A 16,731-nucleotide genomic window follows, 5' to 3' on the forward strand; every position below is an offset into this window, starting at 1 on the left:
CTGCAAGCAAATCAGAATGAATGCAGGACAAATGCTCATTGGCATATAACCGCCCTGCAAACAAATCAGAACAAATTCTCCATAAAGCCTGAAGCTATGCAAGGAAATCAGCATGAATGCTCAACAAACAGGTTGTCTTTACTCCACTTGAATTGTGCAAACAGCTCCAGCATCCCACCCACAGGATAGTAGTAGTCTGAAGGCACCACCTGGAGTATATGTATCTTAGCCATGTTTCTTAAAGTTAACTCAGAGACTGGATCTGACTTTCTTTCACCAGGTAGTTCTTACCAGCACCCTGGCATGCTTTGGGCCTCACCATGGAGTACTCTGTCTCTCTCTGTATCTCTGTATCGGTCTCCAGATTGTCTGCTGTCACCACCTCCTCTGCTATACACAAGCCAAGTCCAAGCTTCTTGGATCTGAGTTTATGTTTACCTCGCCATCTGCAACAGTAGTAGTAAACCCTTGGCAGAGGGCCCCCAGTGTCACATTCAGCCTTTCGACACTTGCAGCCATGCTGGGTTCCAGCCCAGAGTCCTTGAAAGTTTCCAGCATTTGAAATGTAGTAGCCCTTCTACTCCATTTCCACACCACTCGAAGCCAAAGGAAACAAAATAAACAAACAAACAAGAGGGAGCCGGCTTGGGTCACCTTAGGTGGTCTATAAACAACCTCTCCAGCCTCAGCAGTCCTGCTTTCCAGCAGCTCTTTCGACCTCAATCTGACACTTACTTCAGGAACCGATGAAGCAATGCTTGTTTAATTCAGACAAGCAAACAGAGCAAAGGGGAGGCAAGATCGCTGAGGATTACCATATGAATGGACGCCTTTTCTTTCCTTTGGGCCCCGCTTGAGAAAAGTGTTCTTTCTCATGTAAGATGCAGCTCTTGAAAAGCCATGCATCACATACAGATATTTAGGAAATGGTGCCTGGGTGCCCCTAACCCACAGAAAAGCAGTTTAATATGCTGCTGGGGCAGCAGCCCCTTTCACATAGTGGGCAGAGAGGATGGGAGAAGCAAGGGCATTTCAGAATAACAACAGAGGGGAATACAGTCTTGAGTCAGCTGACAGCCTAATTTAAAACACCCTTTCTGGAAGACATACATTTTTAGCAGACTTGTCCACTGGCTCAACAGATCTGGAAGGGAATGCTGTTTGGCAGAGTTTCAAGGGATGACCTCATCTGAACACTTGATACTATGGTGCTTCTCTCCCTGCTCCTTTTATTTACAGAGGCCATGATATGGCCATTCCTGTGGAGCCTCTCTGGTTCCTAACCTCACTTTAGTTTGTTGTCCCAAGAGTAAGCATTATCAGCTGAGAAGGGATTCACAGAGGGATCTTTTGCAGGCTCTCAGATGGGAAGAGTCACAGCGCAAGGCAGGTCTTTAGAGTATAATTGCCATGGTAGACCTAGAGAACTCACCAGTCACGAAGCTAGACAAGAACTTTTTTGTCTCTCTTAAAGAAAACCAGAATAGATGCAGGAAACACCTGACTCCGCCCAGACAGAATTAACTCCAGTGCCACCTAGTGACTCACTTATATAATGACACTATCCACACTATCACAGAATGGGAAAGAGTGGTATTGCTCTGGCTAAAGAGCCTGGCCGGACCTGGAAGTTTTACAAAGCTTATGTTTTCTCATATGGGTCATATGATGTTTGGATGGCTCTTGCAGGTTTGGTTTGCCTTCCTGCATCCCTTCCCGCACCCCCACTTTGCTGAGTGGCAACACAATTTTCAGGAATGTTAAGGCTTGAACTTTGACACTTGCCTGACTTCCTCACTGCATTATTTTTTGAATAAAGGAGACCCTCCAATGTGTTAGTGAAGCCACTGATGTCACGCAGATGGAGTCCAAAGAGAAATGAAATCCTAGTAACACTTTATTGAGCAAAACTGAAAAAAACAGTGTATAATTTGAGGAGAAAGAAACAGAGGAGTTTTGTCTTACTTACTCCGGGCTATATACAGAGCAGGAAGACATTAAACTAAAACATACAGAGGAAAACTGCCTTAGAACTGCACAGCCAATCAGAGCATGTGCTACCTCACTAAAGATCATGGCACTCTAACTGGTTGCTAAGCAACACACACACACACACACACACAGTTGACTAACATCGAGAACAGAATTAACCCGTAAGCAGAATGATCTCTGTGCATTGTGTTTCATTTCAACACAATTATCATATTTTTTCCTATTGACTCTGAAGTGTCTGGATCTAATAGATTTCCTGTCTGCCACCAAAGTATATTTCATCTCTCCATTAAATTCTGCCGCTTAAAAGTTTCAAGAATTACAACTGTGAATGCTGCCATCCCTCACATTTTCAATCTAAGCTGCTGTCAATCTGCACATACGGTGCCACCAAGAATGACATACTAGCCATGGCTACAGATTCTTCCAAGAATAATGGCTACAATTTAAATGGCACTTGAGTATCCTGTGCACATTACATAGCTGATCACCCCAGTCATTACAACAAGCAGGCAATGTAAGGCCAGTGTGGGTTTTTTCCTGGGGGTACTCAAGGCTATGCAGTACCGACACCTGTTTTTTCTAGAAGAAAAGACTAGTAGAGCAATATCATTATTATCCCAATATCATAGATAAGAGGGCTAAGAGAAAATGTCTTGCCTAAGGTTATCCAGAGAGCAACATCACATAGGGAAGCTCTGAACCAGGAATTTCCTGGTTCACATCTCAGCCTCCCAACCAATTTGCTGTACTAGTCAACAGCACTCTTTGAAGTACCTTATAGTTATATCAATGAAGATAACCTTTAAAAGAATTATGTAAAGCATCATTTTCAGTAACTACTCCATCCAGTGATTTTCGGCAAGTTAGGAAGAACACTTATTAAGCAATCTTTTAATGGAAGCGTTTGGTGTGTTCTTTGATATGCCTCTTATTTATTTAAACTTTATCCAGTCCATCTTTTTTAAAATCTCAGAGCAGAATGCAATAATAAGAACAATAAGAAATACCGTACTTTTTAAAAACAGCATTAAAATATACTAAAAAATAATAATCAAGATATAAAAGTAAACATGTATATCTTAGGTGTTAATTAGTCAAGCTATTTTTGGATATGACCAACATTGCCCTTGTCAACTGTCAAAATAACTATTTCCCTTTTAAATAGTTATACGTATCTGCTGTTTTTTGAATTTCCTTTCCTTCTGATCGCACTCTTACTTTGCTCCCTTGCCTACCAATTTAGGATTACATTCTAGGCATCTGATGAAAACCTCTGTGCTCTGCAAAATCTTGTTGTTTAGTCGTTTGGTCGTGTCTGACTCTTTGTGACCCCATGGACCAGAGCACACCAGGCACTTCTGTCTTCCACTGCTGCCTGCAGTTTGGTCAAACTCATGTTTGTAGCTTCGAGAACACTGTCCAACCATCTCATCCTCTGTCTCCCCTTCTCCTTGTGCCCTCAATCTTTCCCAATACCAGGGTCTTTTCCAGTAAGTCTTTTCTTTTCATGAGGTACCCAAAGTATTGGAGTCTCAACTTGAGGATCTGTCCTCCCAGTGAGCACTCTGGACTGATTTCCTTCAGAATGGAGAGGTTTGATCTTATTGCAGTCCATGGGACTCTCAAGAGTCTCCTCCAGCACCATAATCTTACACTGTAAAATCTTACACTGTTGAGAGCAGTTCACAACAGTATGAACTGTTTAAACAATAATAAATACATTAAGTGCAATTCGAAATCTACTTTAAAATTTGTATAGTAAAGATGTTTTTAAAACATAGTAAACATTTTATAACTAATGCCAGCACATTTACTGCACAAAAATATTTCCCCCTTGCTTTCCTAATAAGTTACAATGCTTGCAAAATGTCTGTAAATTTGTATAGTGGCAAGCCATTCTTAACAGCTAATTCTACAGTTTTGAGGCCGATATCAAAGTTTGTAAAGTTCATTTTTAAAAGGAATTTGTTCTACTTCAAGTATAACATGTCTTAAAATGAACTAGTTTCAGTTCAACCCTTTACAAAATGAACTGGTTCATGGCTAGTTCACAGTTCAATTCAAGTTTATCCAAAGATCCTCAGCAAAAATATTTTCATTCTGAATGTTACAAGCTGCTGTGCTGAAGTATGAAATATACCTGGGTGTTGGGAACCTTTGGCTCTCCAGGTGTTGCTGAACTACAACTCCCATCAGCCATAGCAAGCATGGCCAGTGACCAGGGATTATTGGAGTTGTAGTTCAGCAACATCTGGAGGGCTACAGGTTCCCCACACCTGTGATATACTTAAGAAGGCTTTTCTAGGGGTTGGACTATATCGCCTTTGTAGTCCCTTCTATGCAACTCTGTGTCTTTGTCTTCTATGACAAAGCTAAGAAGACATCAAAACACACATATAACAGAATGTGAATTGTTTGATTTCTTTCCCCCAACAATTGTTATATTTAAGCTTAAAGGCCCAAATGAGTAAGGACAACATGTAAGAGAATAAAGCTGAAGGTTAACTAGAAATCATTCAAATATCTGTCCCAAAATCAATTCACTTTCAGTTCACTCAACAACTATGAGAACTACTTTCAGGAGCAGCTCAGAGATTTTTGGACGAATTTTATGAACTTTGTTAAACTAGCTTATTCCAAGCACTGACAGCTGCAGGTAATTAATTTCCTGTAGCAGTAAGGTGCTTTTGAGAGCCTTTTGGTTCTAGAAAGTAAGTTACAAGTAGTATGAAAAAAATAAAAAGGAACAATTCTGCATAAAATGCATGTACCACTTTTAAGGGCACACAAAGGTGACTTTACGTTTACCATCAGCACTGTGATTAATGTAGCTATTGCCATATGGTTCTGCCCCCTCAAAAAGTTGCTTAATTAAAAATATTATGGATCACTTCTCAAACAAAAAGTTTCACAAAGTGGTTCTCAACAAAAATTTTATTGTGCCCACTTGCCAATTACTCTCCCCCACAATGACAGAAATATCCAAAGCCTGGAAGAATATTTGGAAACTGTGGGTGATTGAAATGTTAGAATAAAGAGGAAAGGCTAGGAATGGTCCCTGTGGGAAGTAGCTGTCCCATAGAGTGACCAGGTCTCCTCCTTGTTACTAGTTAGACTGCTGTTTCCAAGGGATACCTGGGCTTTCTGCATGTCCAGTACTGGACATACAGGATGAGACAAGGTCTGCAGTGGGTGATCTTCCTTGTATTTTTACTAAAGGCAAGCCAGAAGCTCAACTTGCTGTAGGATGCTGGTGCCACACAAATTGAAACCTCAGTGCCATCCTCCTGGGAAGGGAAATTATGTCATGTTCATTTCCTTTCCAGAGACAGCATTTAAAAAAATGGCTGCCTGGGGAATGACAACTCTTGTCCCTGGGATGAAATTATAGTCAAAGGAAAGAATAGGATTAAAATCTCAGCTGCTGACTTGCCTTTAGGAAAGAAAACATGAACCTTCACATCAGGTTCTGATACTACCTGGTAAGTCCAGACTACAACTCCCATCATCCTTGACTGTTAGCCATGGTATCTGGGTGGGACTGATGGGAGTTCAAAAACTTCCAGAGGGCTACAGAAACCCCATCCCTAACATAAAGGAAGCCACTGAGGAGAGCATTTTAAAGCAGTCTCTGTATGGCTACCATTTTGGATGCAGCGGCCTTGAGGAGGTAAGCCTGGAATCCTAATCCCACTTACCTGAGACTAAGCCACACTAAATTCAATAGGACTTACTACTGTACTAAGAAGACATGGTTAAGTTTGCACTGCAAGTTGTGAAGTGGGACACAGATTTCATGAGAGGATGTTTTCAAAAGCATTTGCCCTGCCTAAACCCACCATCTCAGATAGTTGAAACTGACTCTTATTTACTTGGGGATTAGAAGATTATTATTTTTCCTTGTTGAAAACATCACTGCAGGCCACTGCTCTTGAACAATTCCCAGTGCTACAAAAAATGATCCAAAACATTTCTCTTCCCTGAAGACTAATTAAAAGAAGCGTATTGTTTTGACAACCGCTTTGCCAGTCAGAAACTTAAATCCTGAGTTTAGATTCAATATATTATACATGCAGATGCTCTTTGGCTTGCTAATATTCCTCAAATGTATGTCCCAAATGCTGTAATTTGATCCCAAGAAGGGAAGAAAATGGAGAAGAGCTAAATGTCTGGGGGGCTGCTTTGATGGGAAATACAGTGTAGTCATAAATAAAATAAACAGCTGTGGAATGTTTATTATTTTATTTATTACTGTATCTGCGTCCCACCTCCCTTTTACTTATTATTACATCTGTATCCCACCTCAAAACAGTAGGTTGAAAAAAAGTGTGTCCCACCCAGCCCCATTATTAACCAACCCACCCTGAGTTCCAAAAATCTGACGTCCATTGTGAGAATGTAAAACTTTTTTAAGTACAAGTTTTCCAATATATCCAGCTTTCAGAAAACAGTGGATTTTTAAAAGAAGCTGTTTAACACCCAGCCCTGCTGATAACGTAGAAGCTAAGGTTACATTGGAGATGGTGGTGAATGAACAATTAAATTAAGTGACAGTCCTAAGGGGCAGAAAGGAAATGGGATGTTCTGTTGTGGTACACACCCACTGTGACATCACCATGGTGGGGCACCACCACAACAAGAAAGGTACTGTTTGCATGCACTTTCATTTGCACACACACAGCATACCCTGCAAGTATCCTGGAAAAAACAGGACCTCCCCCATTTTTTCCCATGTGAGAGCATGACCCTCCAAAGTGCATCTTTTGGGCTCTGTGTTCTTGTGTGAGTCATGTGATTCACACAGGAGCATGGCCGGGAAGACAGGAGCATGGCCGGGAAGACACATCCTGGTTTGGGGACTCAACATGTTGAAGGGTATGCAGACTGGCATAAGTGGATTTATTTACTTTTAAAAACTTGTTTTGCATCAATGTTTCAGGAGCTCGGCCTACTCTCGAGTAGGACCCTGACAGAGAGACATGCCTGACCGGCATGTTCTCTCCCTCCTGGTCGATCGTTTGAGAGCTTCAAAAGCTTTCTTCTGGGGATCCACAGAGTTTGCAGTTGCATGACAGACCTCAGCAACTCAGCATTTTGGCTAATCTACCTTATTTACATATAAACACACACGGAGCATTGCAACATGGCTCCCTCTCTCTCTAGCATCAGACAGCAAAGATAAAGGACAAAGGACAATAGTCCCACTTCACGGAACACAGTAACACAAACATGCTGTCTCTGTCACTTCCCACCGTGGAGTCAAAACATACACCATCATGTGATAAACAACAAACCCATGACTGGAACCACAGAGCAGGAATCTAAACACAATGCTGGTTTGTGGGGGGAAACTCACTAACTTGTGGAAACAGGATATGTCTGGATTTGGGTTGATGCTGCATGCACAATATTTTAACAAGCAAACCTGGCATACAGAGCACACTGGATGCACACTAAACTGTAGTGTGTGCACAGGCTCTCTGCCTGGGGAATTGGAAGGAGTTAATCTTGACAGCCAGGTTAGGTATTCAAGACTACCGCCACGTTTGCAAATTTTAACAAAGGCATTGAAGCTGTAATCCTGAATCAGTGGTGCTGCATATTGCATAACCCTATCACATTGTGAAACTGATATTGCTGGATGAATGGAAGTCATTTTCATGAAAACAACCATAATATGTGCCTGGCCCTTCCCTTTTTAGTGGCTTTCTGGCTGCCCTGAGAATAAATGAAATGCAGTGTACTTGTGCATAAGGGATAACTCCACCTGAGCTCCTCAACACAATGAAGCAAATTCCAATCCGGTTGCTCTTCTGTCTTCTTGAAAAAAGACAGTAACTTTCTTGTAAATCTCCCAAATTCTCCTCTAAGCCAAGGGTGGGGAACTTCCAGTTTGCAGACCGACCTGGTGTCACACCTAATGTGGGAAACTAAGTCACATAGCCAATCCTGACATAAAGTAGGGATGACTTCAGCTGATGAGTGGGAAGTTCAATCCTGCTGGACTGGCTATATTGCTTAGATCCCTGTGGGGAACTCAAACACTCATCCTTGCCTTGCAGAAAGCTCTGAAAAAGACCCTTGCACTGTGGTTCCTAAGTGCTTGGCATCTGACATCATAATGACACCAGGTGATTGACTGATGAGTTGTCCTACCCACCTATCAAAGTTGGTCTGCAGGGGTAGGACAGAAAAGCCCCAAAGGTTCCCACCTCTGCTTTAAGCCTTCCATGACCCCATGTTGATCCCAATTATTGGAGGGGAGGCTCAATTTCAGAGTCTGCACTAGCGCTCCTCATTACTCATAGCATCAGTTTGCTCCTCTGTTTTCTATTACTTATCTCCATGCAGTTCCTACACAACAGCCGTCACCCACCTGGCACCTTCTGTGCTGGCAAGGCTTGATGGCAGTTGCTGTCCAAAATATCTGGAAGGTGCCATGTTCATGAAAGCAGCTGTCCACACACTCTTCCCCCTCTTGGGAGGACTGTCAGGAGCACTGTTGGGTTTTGTATTAAGAGGGAGAAAAGATGGACTTGGTACCATTGCATTCATGCACATTTATATGCATCTTACTGAACAAGAGATGATGTCCTTGAGATGAAAGCTCTAGGATTGTACAGAGACAGAAAGCATCTGCTTCTCCTTCCCTCCTCCCCTTCTTGAAGTAATTAGAAGGGCAAAGGCAAAAGCAGAGACACTGGGAGAGTTCTGTCTAATGGTGGAAAGCTTTGTACCTCTTTAATGATGTATTAACTCCCACACGGGGCGAAACAAATGAGGAAGTGCGGATCAGAGACTGGACTGCATTTTTGCGTTATTGCAAGTACCAGATTGTGTGGGGAAACCAAAGGTTTCAACCAACCCTAAAGCAAACCTGATGTTCATGGGTGCTGTGTTCAATAATGGGAAATGAAGAAGCCAGGACAATGCATAAGAAACAAAATTGCATTTCTGGTTCACCCTGCATTTATTTCTAATTATGGCAACGAAATGACAGTATGGTAAAAGCCATATGTGACCTTAGGTCTATAGGAAACCTAGATCCAAGATCCAGATTCACACATCCAGCACTACAAAGGTTCAACTGAAGGCATCTTCCAAAATAAAATATCTGGTACTAATATTACAAATTATGTGAAAGCGGAACACATTGCGCAAGCTTTCTTGTGTCAGTGGCAGGATGTGAGGAACAAACAGGAAGCAGTCAAAACCAATTAAGGGAAACCTCTGATCTGGAAATGTCTGCAGGTGAAATGCACATTTTGCATCCAGTTATTTGACTGATCCAAAGCCCACTTATTAAGTCAATGACAATAAGCTTTTTGCTAATGCAGGGAGGTAGCTTGCATCAGAGAATGGGAAAGATATATATCAAAGCAGCTTTTGGTAGTGGGTTCAGAGGAGTTTGAAACAGGAATTTATGTAGTTTTTATTTAATAAATTTATTGGCTGCTGTGCAAAATACAATATTTTCCAATAGTGGATTACAGTTTTAAAACAATTTAAAATATAAAATAGCAAAATAGCATTGCAAGCCATCCCAGTCTCTGCCCTGGTGTGCATGAGATTGCAAGGTTCTTGGCCACAAACCTAGGAACAATGGAGGCTGGTGCGCAGCAGCAGCACCCCATACTGTGCCAGCTTATCCTTACAATAGCAGCAGCAGCATAGTTTTTGCTCTGCAGCCTATCTTGGTCTCCAGGGTACATAAAAATGTGGTTCCTTTGCCACTTCCTGGTACCCTGGTGGGAGGGGGGGTATTGCTTTGTTGTTTTCATTTTAACTATTTATTTGTGTATTTACCTTGTATTTTTATCTTGTGAGCTGCCCTGAGATCTTATGAGGAAGGGTGGTATATAAATCTAATACCATCTCTCCTAATTCTGCTGTTCCTAAAAAAAATTAGCCCCCTTTATTCCTTTGCATTCTAATACCCAGTTCTTTTGATGCTTTGAAGTACTAATGATTAATCCCCCCAGGCTCACCTAACAACCACTTGTTGATTGACTAAGATTAAAGGCTGGTACACACTTAGGACATTTACCTAGGTTAATTACTTTTTCGCATGCTAATTGCTGATGCTCAGAAGTAGGTCCACACACTTATTCCCGTACACATGGATCTTGGTTACATTCTTCAGACTCTGAATCACAGTCTGTACATACAAACGCTAATTAAACGCTAATTAAACGTCTGTACATACAAACGCTAATTAAACGCCTCATTATGTTACTCCCTTCTAATGCACTTTGAGACTGTCTTATAACATATCCCAGTTGTAACATACATTTCTAATTAAATCCTAAAATTTGCTAAACCTAAAGATTTAGCACCATAGATCTATTGCAATACATTCATAATCATACCGGTAGCAATGAAATATTAAAAACTCTTCTATATGATTTTTCCTTCCAGTATATCGCACAGCCATACTAGCACACTGCTAAAAGCAGAGGCTATTGAACCCCCTGACAAAAAAGCAATATTAAAACGGCAGGGCCATAGATGAGTGGGAGAGCATCTGCTTTTCATGCAAAAGGTCCAAGGTTCAATCTGTAGCATCTCTAGGTAGGACTGGGGGAAGATCTCTGCCTGAAACTATGGAGAGCCTCAGCCAGTCATAGTAAACAATACTGATTTGCAGGAGTAGCTCATTCTGTTTTGATGCCTGAGGGGAAACAGGAAGATGCTGCCCTGCCAAAGTCTCACCGGAGTCACATGGCTGCAGCTTCTGGGTTCTGGCGAGATCTCGCAAGAGGTCCGCAAGATCTCGCCGGAACCCGGAAGCCACCGCCGCTTGTCCTTGCTTTTCTGGTGGCAGTGGCAGCAGTAGGGGAGCAGGTGGGGCACCCTGCTGCTATGAGAGAAGTGAGGAGAAGCTGTAGCAGCAGCAAAATATTGCATGAGCTATGCAAGATCTTGCGATAGTTCCACAAGATCTTGCTGGAATCTGCCACTGCCACTTCTCCTCGCTTCTCTTGGGGGCAGGGCAGGACGGGTGCAGCCCCTTAGGATTCTACTGTCTGAGGCAGCTGTTTCAGCCGGCCTCATGGGTGGGTCGGCCATGCTGAACTAGATCAATAGTCTGAAATTGATATAAAAGCAATGCTATCTGGAAAAAGAAGAGTTAAAGTTACAGACTTGATTTCTAGGGAGGAGAGAGACATACCACAAGAAACAAATGTCTTGTGCTATCTATACAGGCCACAACTAACCCAGCTGCCTTTGGAAGAGCTCCACAATAGGCCATTTATAATGGGGGAAATTGTGCAGTTGTTCCACTATCTTAAAAAAACAACAAAAGTTGGAATGTCTGTGGTCTGGGGTGGGTGGGGAGGAAGCTAAACATGTGGGGATGTTTTGCTCACATCACACAGATGTCCCCCGAAAGTAAGTGAACAAAGTGTGAGTATTCCACTGTAGACACCCAGCAGAAACAGCCTTCATATCCTATGTTAGGTTGAAAAGCAATTTCAGAATGAAGCTCTCCCCTCTTGGGTTTCAGTTGTTATTTTAAGGCATTCGGCAGTGCTTTCTAGGATGTTAGAATTTTTGGGCTGGATTGGTGCAAAGGGTTCCAATTAAAGATGATTTAGAAGCTATATGTGATCATTAGAAATATTATTTTTATTGTCCATAGGATGACTTCTTAACTCAAACTGCCCTATTATACAACAAGGATTTGTTCTTTGTAAATAATTAGATATCTTGACATTTTAGGTACTTTTCTATGGAGGCTACTGGGCATCAGATAAGAAACTGCTAGATAAACCCTGACTCTTAACTCTAGGATCTGAACAAAATAAGTCTTGGCTGCCCCACTACGAGTGTGGTTTTTTTAAAAGCCACAACAGGGGATTTTAAACATTTAAATGATTTGGGGTACTTGACCATTGTAAGTTGTGACAGCTTGCATTTCCAAAAATAAATGGACATTTCTGGAAATGCAAGCCATCAAAACATAAAAAGTTCCCCAAATCATTTACATTAAACAAAAATCCAGTTTTACACATGGGGTGTCTTGTTTGCTTTTGCAACGACCATTGGCTAAAACCAATGCAACTTTGACTTTGCCCCCCTCCCCTGGGCTGTGAGCCTCCAGACTTCAACCCTAAAGTACACGCTCAAACTCTGCCACCACTTGTCCTATATCAGGTTGGATTCAGCTGGGCTTGCACAAAGAGTACATGAGAAGTTGTCACATGAAACTTTGGTCTGTGAAGAGCTTCACCTGTGGATCAAAGGCACAGTTCAAAAGTTGCCTCTAATTTCTCCAGGCTTCGCTTATTCTGTTTCATGATGGAAACAAAATCTAAAGAAAGCTGCAGATTTCAGCTAGGAATTGAGGGGGCAACTTAACCATATGATCTTTAGCTGTTAATTTAAAGCTGGACTCTGCGTCTATTACCCTCTCCTTATTTCAGCTTGACCCATTCCTCACTTCCTCCTGATTCCCTAGTGGAATTTATGGTTTAACCACAAAACTTTAAATGACCTAGTGTTTCAGATAGTACTGCTTCCTTTCTTACTCTTAGCCAGAAAAGATAATAGTGATTTTCTTTGAAGGCCAGCAATTCACTCAGCCAGACTTTTCCTTAATTATGGTATATGATGCACATTCCCACTCTCAAATACAATGTTTCTTCACATCCTTGCACCTTATGCAGTCACCTCCTCATGCGAAAACAGTGGCTGTAAACAAACTAGCCATGCATGTTGGCAGCAGTGTTTCAGATAGTGTTCTTAGGTTTCCTCCCCTGAAGCTGCAATAAGAAATTAAAAACATGACCTGTACTATTGTGCCCCTAGTGGAGAGGAGGATTCAATGCATAAGGGGGGAACCTAGTAGACAAACCATCACTCTGAATGACTGTTTACAGCAGGCTTCCTCAAACTCGGCCCTCCAGATATTTTGAGACTACAATTCCCATCATCCCTGACCACTGGTCCTGCTAGCTAAGGATCATGGGAGTTGTAGGCCAAAAACATGGAGGGCAGAGTTTGAGGAAGCCTCGTTTATAGGATTTTAGTATAGGATATAGTATATGACAGTATATGCAGAAGGTCCCAGGTCCTATCTGCAGCATCTCCAGGAAGGTCTGGGAGAGACCCCAGTCTGAAATCATGGAAATCTGCCCCCATTCAGTGTAGCCAATACTGAGCTATGTGGACCAGCAGTCTGACTCAGTATAAGGCAGCTTTCTGTGTTCCTTCCTAAATGTTTGAAAACTGGATGAGAAAATATGTAGAAAGATTATGGGGGAAGACTTAAGTCATTAACATTATGGTGTCTTTAAATTCTTACGGATTTTTGAATGTTCAAATATTTAGAATTTTCAAGGCACTGATATTTCCCAGCTACAGTTGTAGAATAAGCATTTAATCTTTACCAGCTGCAGTTTGGCATCTACTGTGTCCATAAAAACCAGTGTAAACTACGTTAAACATAGGCAATAAAGTGAAATTGCCATAGATTATGAAATATTTCTGAAGTTGACCTCAGTGTTGAACTAGCGTGACTCTTACAGTGACACAATATTACCATCAAAATCCTTTATTATCTTTCTCTTTCTCTTTCCCTTTCCTGTTAGATAAGTGTCATTATAACTTCATTTTTATGTTGGGTACTGTAAAGCGGTGGTTCCCAACTGTTTTTTATATGGTGAATGACGGCACTTTTTTCACTCGGGAGTGTGCTGGAGCATAGTTCCGAATAACAACTCTTAGCCCTGAGTCTTGGTACGAACCAATTCCCAAAACAAGAACCCTTCTCCTCTTCCTTCCCCCTCTCACACACACCCAACCCTGACATGGCCATGCCATTGCTCCTCCCCATGCGCTATGCTGGGCAAAGCAATGGATGCACATGTTACCTTTGTGCAAAAGATTAGTTGTACATCTTTCTTTTTTCCATCTAGGCATGATAGAGGCATTTTTAGAGTTCAAGGCTACATTCAAGCCAGCCAAAGGCACTTAAGGAGAGTACGAAGCAGAACCAATGAGGGATATGGCCTGGGGAGTGCAGGAGTAGTAGTGGCCTCTTGAGAGTCCAAAGAGGCAAACATAGTTGCTTGGAGGGCCACATTTTGTCTCCGGGCTTCGATTCCTCACCCCTGATCTAAGCACATAGAAGGAATAAGCAGAACGCTCCATCTGTGCAAAATTAACCACCAATACCTGCAATTATCTCATCCCCTTCTGCAACAACTGCCCATTCAAGAGCAAAGGAGCAGCCCTCTACTGCTGCTGAAAGGATCATTGAGGACAGAGGCATTAACAGCCATTAAATGTTCATGGCTTGTAGTTGATCATAATGATCTACATGTGATTTGCATGCTTTCTCTTACACAGAAGTACTATTGATGTAGGGAAAACATCATATTAGAAATGGTTGAAGTTCCATAGTTCTTGTGGTGTGGTGTGTGTCCTCAGTGCCCCAGTTTATTCTCTCCCACTTACATAGTCTCCCTCCCTGCAGTTATCAACCATGCTTTGTTTTGTTATTCCATCAGAGCCTGCGATGATGATGGTTTGTTATATTTATATCCCAACTTTTCCTCCAAGGACCTTGAGATAAAGCTCATCCACACTTTTGTCTCATGATTTCTTCTGCTTCTCCAATAATTTCTAGGCATGGGTTGAAGAGGTTTTTCTTTTGTCCCACTGCTTTCCCCTGGAAAGCCCACTGTTTACTGCTGAATCAGAACAAACATCAATCTGCAGATGGGGGGAGGGTGTCTTCAGCATAATTTTTAGCACTTTGGGTGGGAATGAGGAACAGGGACTTTTTTGTGGTGGTGCCAAGGCAATGAAACACTCTGCATAACAAAGGAAACTTGGTTGACTCTACTATTGCTCACCAAAGATCCATATTTTCCAGCAGCCATTGTCCTGTGTGGGTTTTTACTAGAGATTTCTCATTGTTACTGTTTTCCCCAATAGCGTTTGACTTGTTGATTTTAATACATTGGTTTCTTTTGATGTATGATAACAATATCTTGTTTCTCTATGGCTGTATTTGCATGTCATGGTAAACTATGATTAATGGCTTATGAAACGGCCGATAATTACCTGCTTGTGGATAACTCCTTGCAGATTATTCCCATTCTCAAGTGGGAGCAACAAACCATGATCCTTGCTTAATGTTCTGTTTGCACTGGGGATCATGATTTGTTTCACCCCAAACAAACCACAATCTGAAGCCAAGCTTTGTTCTTGGCTTATCAAACATGGTCTGTTTTGGCAAAACAAACTATGATCCCCAGTTTGGATGCAATGCTAATTCAAGGATTGTTGCTCCAGCTCGCTGGTGGGAAACCATGAAGCAGGAATTATCCATGTGTTCACAGTAAACCATTGCTTACTGCAAGAAGTCTATATATGTTTGCCACCTGGGATATAAAATATTGTGAGTAAAGTATCAGAAAAGCTGCAGCTCAGTCGAAGGATCACAGGCTCTGCATGCAAAGTTCCTAGGTTCAATTCCTGGCACCTTCAGGTAGGGCCCTTGTTTGGAATTATGGAAAACCAATGCGGGTCACTGTAGCTAATACTAAGTAGTGCAAACGTTGTGGTATGAGGCAGCTTCCTATGATCCTAAATAAGCAATATGCTACTCATGTAGAAGTATTGCCTTTTCACAAAAATGTCCCCATCAAGTAAAAGACAAGTACGGATGGAGGTGTCAACCTGAGAACATGCCTCCACTTCTAAAAAGTGGATGCAATCCCCAGAGATGTTCACCTGGTGCCTACCTTGATGTCATTTCAGTGCCTGACCACAACCATTTCCCCAAGCTTTGGACTATCCTATTTTTAGTGGAGGAAGCTAGTGAATTAGTTTTGCTGTGCTTTCAGATAAGGCCTGCTGTTTTATCTGCTGTTGCTGCACTTGACATTTTGCTGGTGTGTTTTATGTTCATTTCACCCTGGAAACACTGTGTGTTGGAAGGTGTGGGGTTGTAAATTCAGGAAATGCAATGACTGAAAAGGACTGAAGTGGCAAAGGACGCTGCATCTCTCCTTGAGAGAACCCATGCTTTCCTTGCAAGTAGTCTTGGTATTTCCAATTAAAATAAGCTCAGGAAGCAAGGCTGGGGGAAAGACATCTGCTTTTGACTCTGAAAAGATCAATACTAGGCTAGGTGGACCAATGGTCTGACTCTGTCGGCTTGTTCAAATGTTGCACTGAACACAACTGCAAGCTGTCTATACACATGGATGAGTGTTTGTGTGAAAGGAGGTCCAGCTCAACTAATTTGTACACAGGTACACAGATTGTACACAACTTGAATATAATATGTAAGCATCCCTAGGAACATGGGAAGCTGCCTTATATTGAGTCAGACCATAGGTTCAGTTTAGCTCTGTATCGCCTAATCTGCACTTCCAGGGTTTCAGACAGATCTTTGCAAGACTTACCTGGAGCTGCTGGAGAGTGAACCCAGGACCCTCTGCATGCACCGCAGGTGCTTTTCCAATGAGCACCATCTCCAAGCTTCAAACACTCTGCTGTTGAGCCTCTGGGCCTGCTACTCTTTTCACCACCTGCTCTGGGGCAAAACTAAATCCCTGCTTCCTACTGCAGGTGGTGGAAGAGTGTTTTTTAAAGAGATACTTTAGCAGAGCTGCATTCTTGGCCATGACTTTCAGCTTGGCACCTGGGGACTCTAATTGCAAATTCCCAAACCAAATTTGGGTGTGTTGGAAATAGCCCCAAAGTATAATCATATGG

General features: G+C 42.0%; 1 protein-coding gene across 1 annotated transcript in view; it reads left to right on the top strand.

Annotated features, from left to right (window-relative positions):
- Positions 1-16,731, top strand: part of NINJ2 (ninjurin 2) — an 80,365-nt gene that overhangs the window by 16,508 nt on the left and 47,126 nt on the right. The gene's annotated exons all lie outside the window — the stretch shown is intronic.

The sequence above is a fragment of the Podarcis liolepis genome, assembly GCF_965112155.1.
Source record: "Podarcis liolepis genome assembly, chromosome: 10".
Lineage (NCBI taxonomy): Eukaryota > Metazoa > Chordata > Lepidosauria > Squamata > Lacertidae > Podarcis > Podarcis liolepis.